The sequence below is a fragment of the Piliocolobus tephrosceles genome, chromosome 5 (genome assembly GCF_002776525.5).
Source record: "Piliocolobus tephrosceles isolate RC106 chromosome 5, ASM277652v3, whole genome shotgun sequence".
Taxonomy (NCBI): Eukaryota; Metazoa; Chordata; class Mammalia; order Primates; family Cercopithecidae; genus Piliocolobus; species Piliocolobus tephrosceles.
In genome coordinates, this window is record NC_045438.1 from 11,231,366 (window position 1) to 11,240,935 (window position 9,570).

Below are 9,570 nucleotides of genomic sequence, written 5' to 3' on the forward strand. Positions count from 1 at the left end.
GCCTGGCACCACCAGGCCCCCTTCGGAGGTGGCTGGAGGCATGCGGGTGGTGGGGGGGAGGATGCCACAGGGAGAAGGAAGTCTCCAGCTGAACTTTGTAACAATTTGAACGGGTGAGAAACCTCCTGGCCAGAACTTGGGGGAGGGTATGAATCTGCCATTCAGACTCCACAGGCAGGGGAAGAACCAAAGCCCTTTTCTGTCACAGTTGAGTGGTGGGTATCCTGGGGCAAGTTCTGAAGCCCTGCTGGGGCTGTTGGTGGGAGTGAAACCAGCCCTTCGGATTGCATGGGAGCTGGGTGAGGCCTGTGACTCCTGGCTTTCCCCGACTTCCCTGAAAACCTGCATGACTCTGCAGAGGCAGCCATAATCCTCCTAAGAACACAACTCCATTGACCTGGGAACCTAACCCCCCACCCCTGCAGCGGCCACAGCAAGACCCGCCCAGGGAGAGTCAGCCCAGACATGCCTAGCCCTGCCCCCACCTGATGGGCCTTCCCTACCCACCCTGGTAACTGAAGACAAAGGGCATATGCTCTGGGGAGTTCTAGGGTCCCGCCCACCGCCAGTTCCTCTCCACACTACCGCCGCTAATGCTCTCTAGAAAGCACCACCTCCCAACAGACCAACCAGCACAAAAATAGAACATTAAACCAAAGCTAAGAACCCTCACAGAGTCCATTTCACCACCCCCCGCCCCCCCACCCCACCACCTCCACTGGAACAGATGCTGGTATCCACAGCTGAGAGACCCATGGGCAGTTCACATCACAGGACTCTGTGCAGACAACCCACAATACTAGCTGGAATCCAGGTAGACCTGCTGGGTGGCTAGACCCGGAAGAGAGATAACAATCACTGTAGCTCGGTTCACAGGAAGCCACATCCATAGGAAAAGAGGGAGAAGTACTACATTAAGGGAATATCCCATGAGACAAAAGAATCTGAACAACAGCCTTCAGCCCTAGACCTTCCCTCTGACAGAGCCTACCCAAATGAGAAGGAACCAGAAAACCAACTCTGGTAATATGACAAAACAAGGCTCTTTAACACACCCAAAAAGTCACTGTAGCTCACCAGCAACGGATCCAAACCAAGAAGAAATCCATGATTTACCTGAAAAAGAATTCAGGAGGTTAGTTATTGAGCTAATCAGGGAGGCACCAGAGAAAGGTGAAGCCCAATGCAAGGAAACCCCCCCCAAAAAAACAATACAAGAAGTGAAGGGAAAAATATTTAAGAAAATAGATAGCTTAAATAAAAAACAATCAAAAATTCAGGTAACACTGGGCACATTTATAGAAATGCAAAACGCTCCGGAAAGCCTTAGCAATAGAATTGAACAAGTCGAAGAAAGAAAATCAGATCTCAAAGACAAGGTTGTTGAATTAACCCAATTCAACAAGTACAAACAAAAAAGAATAAGAAAATAGGAACAAAGTTTCCACAAAGTCTGGGATTAAGATAAACAACCAAACCTAAGATTACTTGGTGTTCCTGAGGAAGAAGAGAAATCTGAAAGTTTGGAAGATGTATTTGGGGGAGTAATAAATGAAAACTTCCCCGACCTTGCTAGAGACCTAGACATTCAAATACAAGAAGCACAAAGAACACCTGCGAAATTTATCGTAAAAAGATCATCACCTAGGCACTTTGTCATCAGGTTATCTAAAGTTAAGATGAAGGAGAGAATCTTCAGAGCTGTGAGACAAAGGCACCAGGTAACCTATAAAGGAAAACGTATCAGATTAACAGCATATTTCTCAGTAGAAACCCTACAAGCTAGAAGGGATTGGGGCCCTATCTTCAGCCTTCTCAATAAAACCAGTTAGGCCGGGTGTGGTGGCTCACAGTTGTAATCCCAGCACTTTGGGAGGCCAAGGCAGGCAGATCACGAGGTCAGGAGATCGAGACCATCCTGGCTAACATGGTGAAACCCCGTCTCTACTAAAAATACAAAAAATTAGCCGGGCGCAGTGGCGGGCACCTGTAGTCCCAGCTACTCAGGAGGCTGAGGCAGGAGAATGGTGCAAACCCGGGAGGTGGAGCTTGCAGTGAGCCGAGATTGCACCACTGCACTCCAGCCTGGGCGACAGAGCAAGACTCCGTCTCAAAAAAACAACAAAAAACAAACAAACAAACAAAAACAGTTATCAGCCAAGGACATCCAGTGAAACTAAGCATCATTTATGAAGGAAAGATACAGTCTTTTGCAGACAAACAAATGCTGAGAGAATTCACCACTACCAAGCCACCACTACAAGAACTGCTTAAAGGAATTCTAAATCTTGAAACATATCCTGGAAACACATCAAAACAGAACCTCTTTAAAGCATAAATCACACAGGACCTATAAAACAAAAATACAAGTTAAAAAGCAAAAACAAAAAACAAACAAACAAAAAAACAAGGTATACAGGCAACAGATAGCATGATGAATGCAATGGTACCTCAACATCTCACTACCGACATTGTAAATGGTCTAAATGCTCCACTTAAAAGATACAGAACTGCAGAATAGGTAAGAACTCACCAACCAAGTATCTGCTGCCTTCAGGAGACTCACCTAACACTTAAGGACTCACATAAAGTAAAGGGGTGGAAAAAGGCATTTCATGCAAATGGATACCAAAAGTGAGCAGGGGTAGCTATTTTTATATCAAACAAAACAAACTTTAAGGCAACAGCAGTTAAAACAGACAAAGAGGGACATTATATAATGGTAAAAGGTCATGTCCAACCAGAAACTATCACAATCCTAAACATATATGCACCTAACACTGGAGCTCCCATTTATAAAACTTAGTAGACCTAAGAAATGAGATAGACAGCAACGCAATAATAGTGGGGGACTTCAACACTCCACTGACAGCACTAGACAGGTCAAGACAGACAGTCAACAAAGAAACAATGGATTTAAACTATACCTTGGAACAAATGGACTTAACAGATACATACAAAACATTTCATCCAACAACTGCAGAATATACATTCTATTCGACAGCACATAGAACTTTCCCCAAAAGATAGACAATATGATAGGCCATAAAATGAGCCTCAATAAATTTAAGAAAATTGAAATTACACCAAGCACCCTTTCAGACCATAGTGGAATAAAACTGGAAATCTACTCCAAAAGGAACCATGCAAAACCATGCAAATACATGGAAATTAAATAACCTGCTCCTGAATGAGCATTGAGTCAAAAATGAAATCAAGATGAAAATTTAAAAGTTCTTCAAACTAAACAATAATAATGACACAAGTTATCAAAATCTCTGTGATGCAACTAAGGTGGTGCTAAGAGGAAAGTTCATAGCTCTAAACACCTACATCAAAAGGCTGAAAGAGCACAAACTGACATTCTAAGGTCACACCTCAAGGAACTAGAGAAACAAGAACAAACCAAACCCAAACCCTGAGGAAGAAAGGAAATAACCAAATCAGAGCAGAACTAAATGAAATTGAAACAACCCCCCCCCCAAAATACAAAAGATAAATAAAACAAAAAAACTGATTCTTTGAAAAGATAAATAAAATTGATAGACCATTAGCAAGATTAACCAAGTAAAGAAGAGAGAAAATCCAAGTAACCTCATTAAGAAACAAAATGGGAGATGTTACAACTGACACCACTGAAATCCAAAAGAACATTCAGTGCTACTGTGAACATCTATATGCACATAAACTAGAAAACCTAGAAGAGATGGATAAATTTCTGGAAAAATACAATGCTCCTAGCTTAAACCAGGAATAATTAGATACCCTGAACTGACCAATAACAAGGAGTGAGACTGAAATGATAATTAAAAACTTATCAACAACAACAAAAAAAGTCCAGAACCAGATGGATTCAAAGCAGAATTCTACCAGACATTCAAAGAAAAATTGGTACCAATCTTTTTGACTCTATTTCACAAGACAGAGAAAGAGGGAACCCTCCCTAATTTATTATATGAAGCCAGCATCACCCAAATACCAAAACCAGGAAAGAACATAACCGAAAAAGAAAACTACAGACCGATATTCCTGATGAACATAGATGCTAAAATCCTTAACAAAATAATAGCTAACTGAATTCAACAACATATCAAAAAGATAATCCACCATGATCAACTGAGTTTCACACCAGGGATACAGGAATGGTTTAACATATGCAAGTCAATAAATGTAATACACCACATAAACAGAATTAAAAACAAAAATCACATGATTATCTCAATAGATGCAGAAAAAACATTCAACAAAATCCAGCGTCCTTTTTGTTTTTGTTTTTTTTTTGAGACGGAGTCTCACACTGTTGTCCAGGCTAGAGTGCAATGGCATGATCCTGGCTCACTGCAACCTCCACCTCTCCACCTCCTGGGTTCAAGCAATTCTCCTGGCTCAGCCTCCTGAGTAGCTGGGCTTACAGGCGCTTACCACCACACCTGGCTAATTTTTTGTATTTTTTAGTAGAGACGGGGTTTCACTATGTTAGCCAGGCTGGTCTCGAACTCCTGGCCTTGTAATCTACCTGCCTCAGCCTCCCAAAGTGCTGGGATTACAGGCGTGAGCCACCGCACCCAGTCCAGCATCCCTTTGTGATTAAAACTCTCAGTAAAATCAGCATACAACGGACATATCTTAATGTAATAAAAGCCATCTATGAGAAACCCACAGCCAACATAATGCTGAACGGGGAAAAGTTGAAAGCATTCCCTCTGAGAGCGGGGCAAGGATGCCCACTCTCACCACTCCTCTTCAACGTAGTTCTAGAAGCCCTAGTCAGAGCAATTGAACAAGAGAAAGAAATAAAGGGCATCCAAATCGGTAAAGAGGAAGTCAAACTGTCCCTGTTTGCTGCTGATATGATTGTTTACCTCAGAAACGCTGAAGACTCCTCCAGAAAACTCCTAGAACTTATAAAAAATTCAGCAAAGTTTCTGGATACAAGATAATGTACACAAATCAGTAGCTCTTGTATACATCAACAGCAACAGGGCAGAGAATGAAATCAAGAACTCAACCCCTTTTACAATAGTTGCAAAAATAAAATAAAATACTTAGGAATATACCTAACCAAGGAGGTGAGAGACCTCTACAAGGAAAACTACAAAACACTGCTGAAAGAAATCACAGACAACACAAACAAATGGAAGCACATCCCATGCTCATGGATAGGTAGAATCAATATTGTGAAGATGAACATACTGCCAAAAGCAATCTACAAATTCAACACAACCGCCATCAAAATACCACCATCATTTGTCACAGAATTAAAAGAAACAATTCCATAATTCATATGGAACCGAAAAAGAGCCTGCATAGCCTAAGAAAGACTAAGCAAAGAGAACAAATCTGGAGGCATCACACTACCTGATTTCAAACTGTACTATAAGGTCATAGTCACCAAAGCAGTGTTGTATTGGTATGAAAATAGGCACACAGAGCAAAGGAACAGAATAGAGAACCCAGAAATAAACCCAAATACTTAAAGCCAACTGAGATTTGACAAAGCAAACAAAAACATAAAGTGGGGAAAGGACACCCTTTTCAATAAATGGTACTGGGATAATTGGCAAGCCACATGTAGGAGAATGAAACTGGATCCTCATCTCTCACCTTACACAAAAATCCACTCAAGATGGATTAAAGACTTAAATCTAAGACCTGAAACTATAAAAATTCTAGAAGATAACATTGGAAAACCCCTTCTAAGCATTGGCATAGGCAAGGATTTCATGGCCAAGAACCCAAAAGCAAATGCAATGAAAACAAAGATAAATAGTTGGGACTTAATTAAACTAAAGAGCTTTTGCACAGCAAAAGGAACAATCAGTAAACAGACAACCCACAGAGTGGGAGAAAATGTTCACAATCTATACAACTGGCAAAGGACTAATATCCAGAATCTACAACGAACTCAAACAAATCAGTAAGATGAAAACAAACAATCCCATCAAAAAGTGGGCTAAAAACATGAACAGAAAATTCTCAAAAGATTTGCAAATGGCCAACAAACATATGAAACAATGCTTAACATCACTAATGAACAGGGAAATGCAAATCAAAACCACAATGTGATATCACCTTACTCCTGAAGAATGGTCATAATAAAAAATTCAAAAACAATAGATGTTGGCCTGGATGTGGTGGTCAGAGAATACTTCTAAACTGCTGGTGGGAATGTAAATTAGTACAGCTGAGAAGTGAAGCCAGCTGAGCTTCTGGGTCGGATGGGGACTTGGAGAACTTTTGTGTCTAGCTAAAGGATTATAAATGCACCAATCAGCGCTCTGTGTCTAGCTAAAGGATTGTAAACACACCAATCAACACTCTGTAAAATGGACCAATCAGCACTCTGTAAAATGGAACAATCAGCGTTCTGTAAAATGGACCAATCAGCAGGATGTGGGTGGGGCCAAATAAGGGAATAAAATCCGACCACCCGAGCCAGCAGCAGCAACCTGCTTGGGTCCCCTTCCACACTGTGGAAGCTTTGTTCTTTCACTCTTCATGGTAAATCTTGCTGCTGTTCACTCTTTGGGTCTGCACTACCTTTATGAGCTGTAACATTCACCATGAGGGTCTGTGGCTTCATTTCTGAAGTCAGTGAGACCACAAACTCACTGGGAGGAACAAACAACTCCAGACGCATGAACCTTAAGAACTGTAACCTCACCGTGTAGGTCTGTAGCTTCACTCCTGAAGTCAGTGAGACCACAAACCCACTGGGAGGAACAAACAACTCTGGACACACTATCTTTGAAAGCTGTAACGCTCCCCGCGAGGCTCCACAGCTCCATTCTTGAAGTCAGCAAGACCAAGAACCCACCGGAAGGAACCAATTCCGGACACATTTTGACAACTCCGCCAGGACAATCACCAAGCGGTGAGTACCAGTGGACCCCTTTCACTTGCCATTCTGTCCTATTTTTCCTTAGAATACAGGGGTTAAATATTGGGCACCTGTCAGCCAGTTAAAAGTGACTAGAGCAGCCGCTGGACTAAAGACACGGGTGTCAGCCTTTCTGGGAAAAGGCGCTCTGACAACTCCTGACTCTTCGGATTTGGGAGCGTTGGTTTGCCTAGAACCAGTTTCTGCTTTTCCTGTACTTCTGGGCTGAGCCGAGGGTCGACAGAGAAGAAAGGCACTCAATTCTGGGGTCCCAACAACAAGTTGGTTGACCCTGTGGCCATGAGCAGAACTCTCAAAGTCACATGGGCCAAGCGAGACTCACCCATCTATCCTATCTATCCTGACCCTTGCCTCCTGGGTCCTAATACCTGTCAGACAAACTTCCTCCTGTCTCTCTTCTCTGAGGCTAGTCCCACTTCTAAAAACCACTTCCTGTCTCTGGTGCTTTTCTAGTTTCTCCTATAAGAATGATTTCTAGAATAAACTCCAGGACTCTATTCCCTTCTTTAGGCACCTGGGCTCACCAATCAGAAAGACATATTTTTTGCCCAAAGCCCCATCATAGGGGGTACGATCTGGAATTTTAGGATCCCTCCTCAGACAAACAGGCCTAACAAAAGCTATTCCTGAAGCTAGGATATGGGGAGCCTCAGAAATTGTATCCTTCCTATTCATATAAGTGAGTACAAAAGGCATCACTCTTCCAACTCTGGAGATCCCTTCCCTCCCTCAGGGTATGGCCCTCCACTTCATTTTTGGGGCATAACATCTTTATAGGACGTGAGTAAAGTCACAGTACTAACAGGAGAATGCTTAGGACTCTAACAGGTTTTCAAGAATGCATCAGTAAGGGCCACCAAATCCGATTTTTTCTCGGTCCTCTTTGTAGTCTAGGAGGACAGGCAAGGGTGCAGGTTTTCAATAATGTGTTGGTAAGGGCCACTAAATCCAACCTTCCTCAGTCCTCTTTGTGGTCTAGGAAGAAAACTAGTGTTTCTGCTGCTGCGTAGATCGGAGCTGCGTAGTTGTGAGCACAACTATTCCGATCAGCAGGGTCCAGAGACCGTTGCGTGTTTTTGGGCAGGGGTTGTTTCTGCCGCTGGATCGGTGAGCGCAACTATTCTGATCAGCAGGGTCCAGGGGCTGTTGTGGATTCTTGGGCAGGGGGAGAAACAAACAAACCAAAACCACGGGGGGTTTTGCCTTTCGGATGGGAAACACAGGTATCAACAGGCTCACCCTTGAAATGCATCCTAAGCCATTGGGACCAATTTGACCTGCAAACCCTGAAAAAGAGGTGGCTCATTTTTTTCTACACTATGGCTTGTCCTCAATATTCTCTCTCTGATGGGAAAAAATGGTCACCTGAGGGAAGTATAAATTACAATACTATCCTGCAGCTTGACTTTTTCTGTAAGAGGGAATGCAAATGGAGTGACATACCTTATGTCTAAGCTTTCTTTTCATTGAAGGAGAATACACAACTATGCAAAGCTTGTAATCTACATCCCACAGGAGGACCTCTCAGCTTACCCCCATATCCTAGCCTCCCTATAGCTCCCCTTCCTACTAATCATAAGTCTCCTCTAATTTCCCCCACCCAGAAGGAAACAAGCAAATAAATCTCCAAAGGACCACAAAAATCCCCGGGCTATTGGTTATGTCCCCTTCAAGCTGTAGGGGGAGGGGAATTTGGCCCAACCCAGGTAAATGTCCCCTTGTCCCTCTCTGATTTAAAGCAGATCAAGGCAGACCTGGGGAAGTTTTCAGATGATCCTGATAGATACATAGATGTCCTACAGGGTTAGGGCAAACCTTCGATCTCACTTGGAGAGATGTCGTGCTATTGTTAGATCAAACCCTGGCCTTTAATGAAAATAATGCAGCTTTAGCTGCAGCCCAAGAGTTTGGAGATACCTGGTATCTTAGTCAAGTAAATGATAGAATGACAGCCAAAGAAAGGGACAAATTCCCTTCTGGTCAGCAAGTATGGATCCCTACTGGGACCTCGACTCAGATCATGGGGACTGGAGTCGCAAACATCTGTGTTCTAGAAGGACTAAGGAGAATTAGGGAAAAAAGCCCATAAATTATTCAATGATGTCCACCATAACTCAGGGAAAGGAAGAAAATCCTTCTGCCTTCCTTGAGCAGCTATGGGAGGCCTTAAGAAAATATACTCCCCTGTCACCTGACTCACTCGAGAGCCAATTGATTCTAAAAGATAAGTTTATTACCCAATCAGCCACAGATATCAGGAGAAAGCTCCAAAAGCGAGTCCTGGGCCCTGAACAAAATCTAGAGGCAGTATTAAACCTGGCAACCTCGGTGTTCTATAATAGGGACCAAGAGGAACAGGCCCAAAAGGAAAAGTGAGATCAGAGAAAGGCCACAACCTTAGTCACGGCCCTCAGACAAACAAACCTTGGTGGTTCAGAGAGTACGGAAAGTGGAACAGGCCAATCACCCAGTAGGCTTTGTTATTAGTGTGGTTTACTAGGACACTTTAAAAAAGATTGTCCAATGAGAAACAAGCCTCCCCCTCGTCCATGTCCACTATGCCAAGGCAATCACTGGAAGGCACACTGTGCCAGAGGGCAAAGGTTCTCTGGGCCGGAAGCCCCCAACCAATTGATCCAACAACAGGACTGAGGATGCCCAGGGCAAGC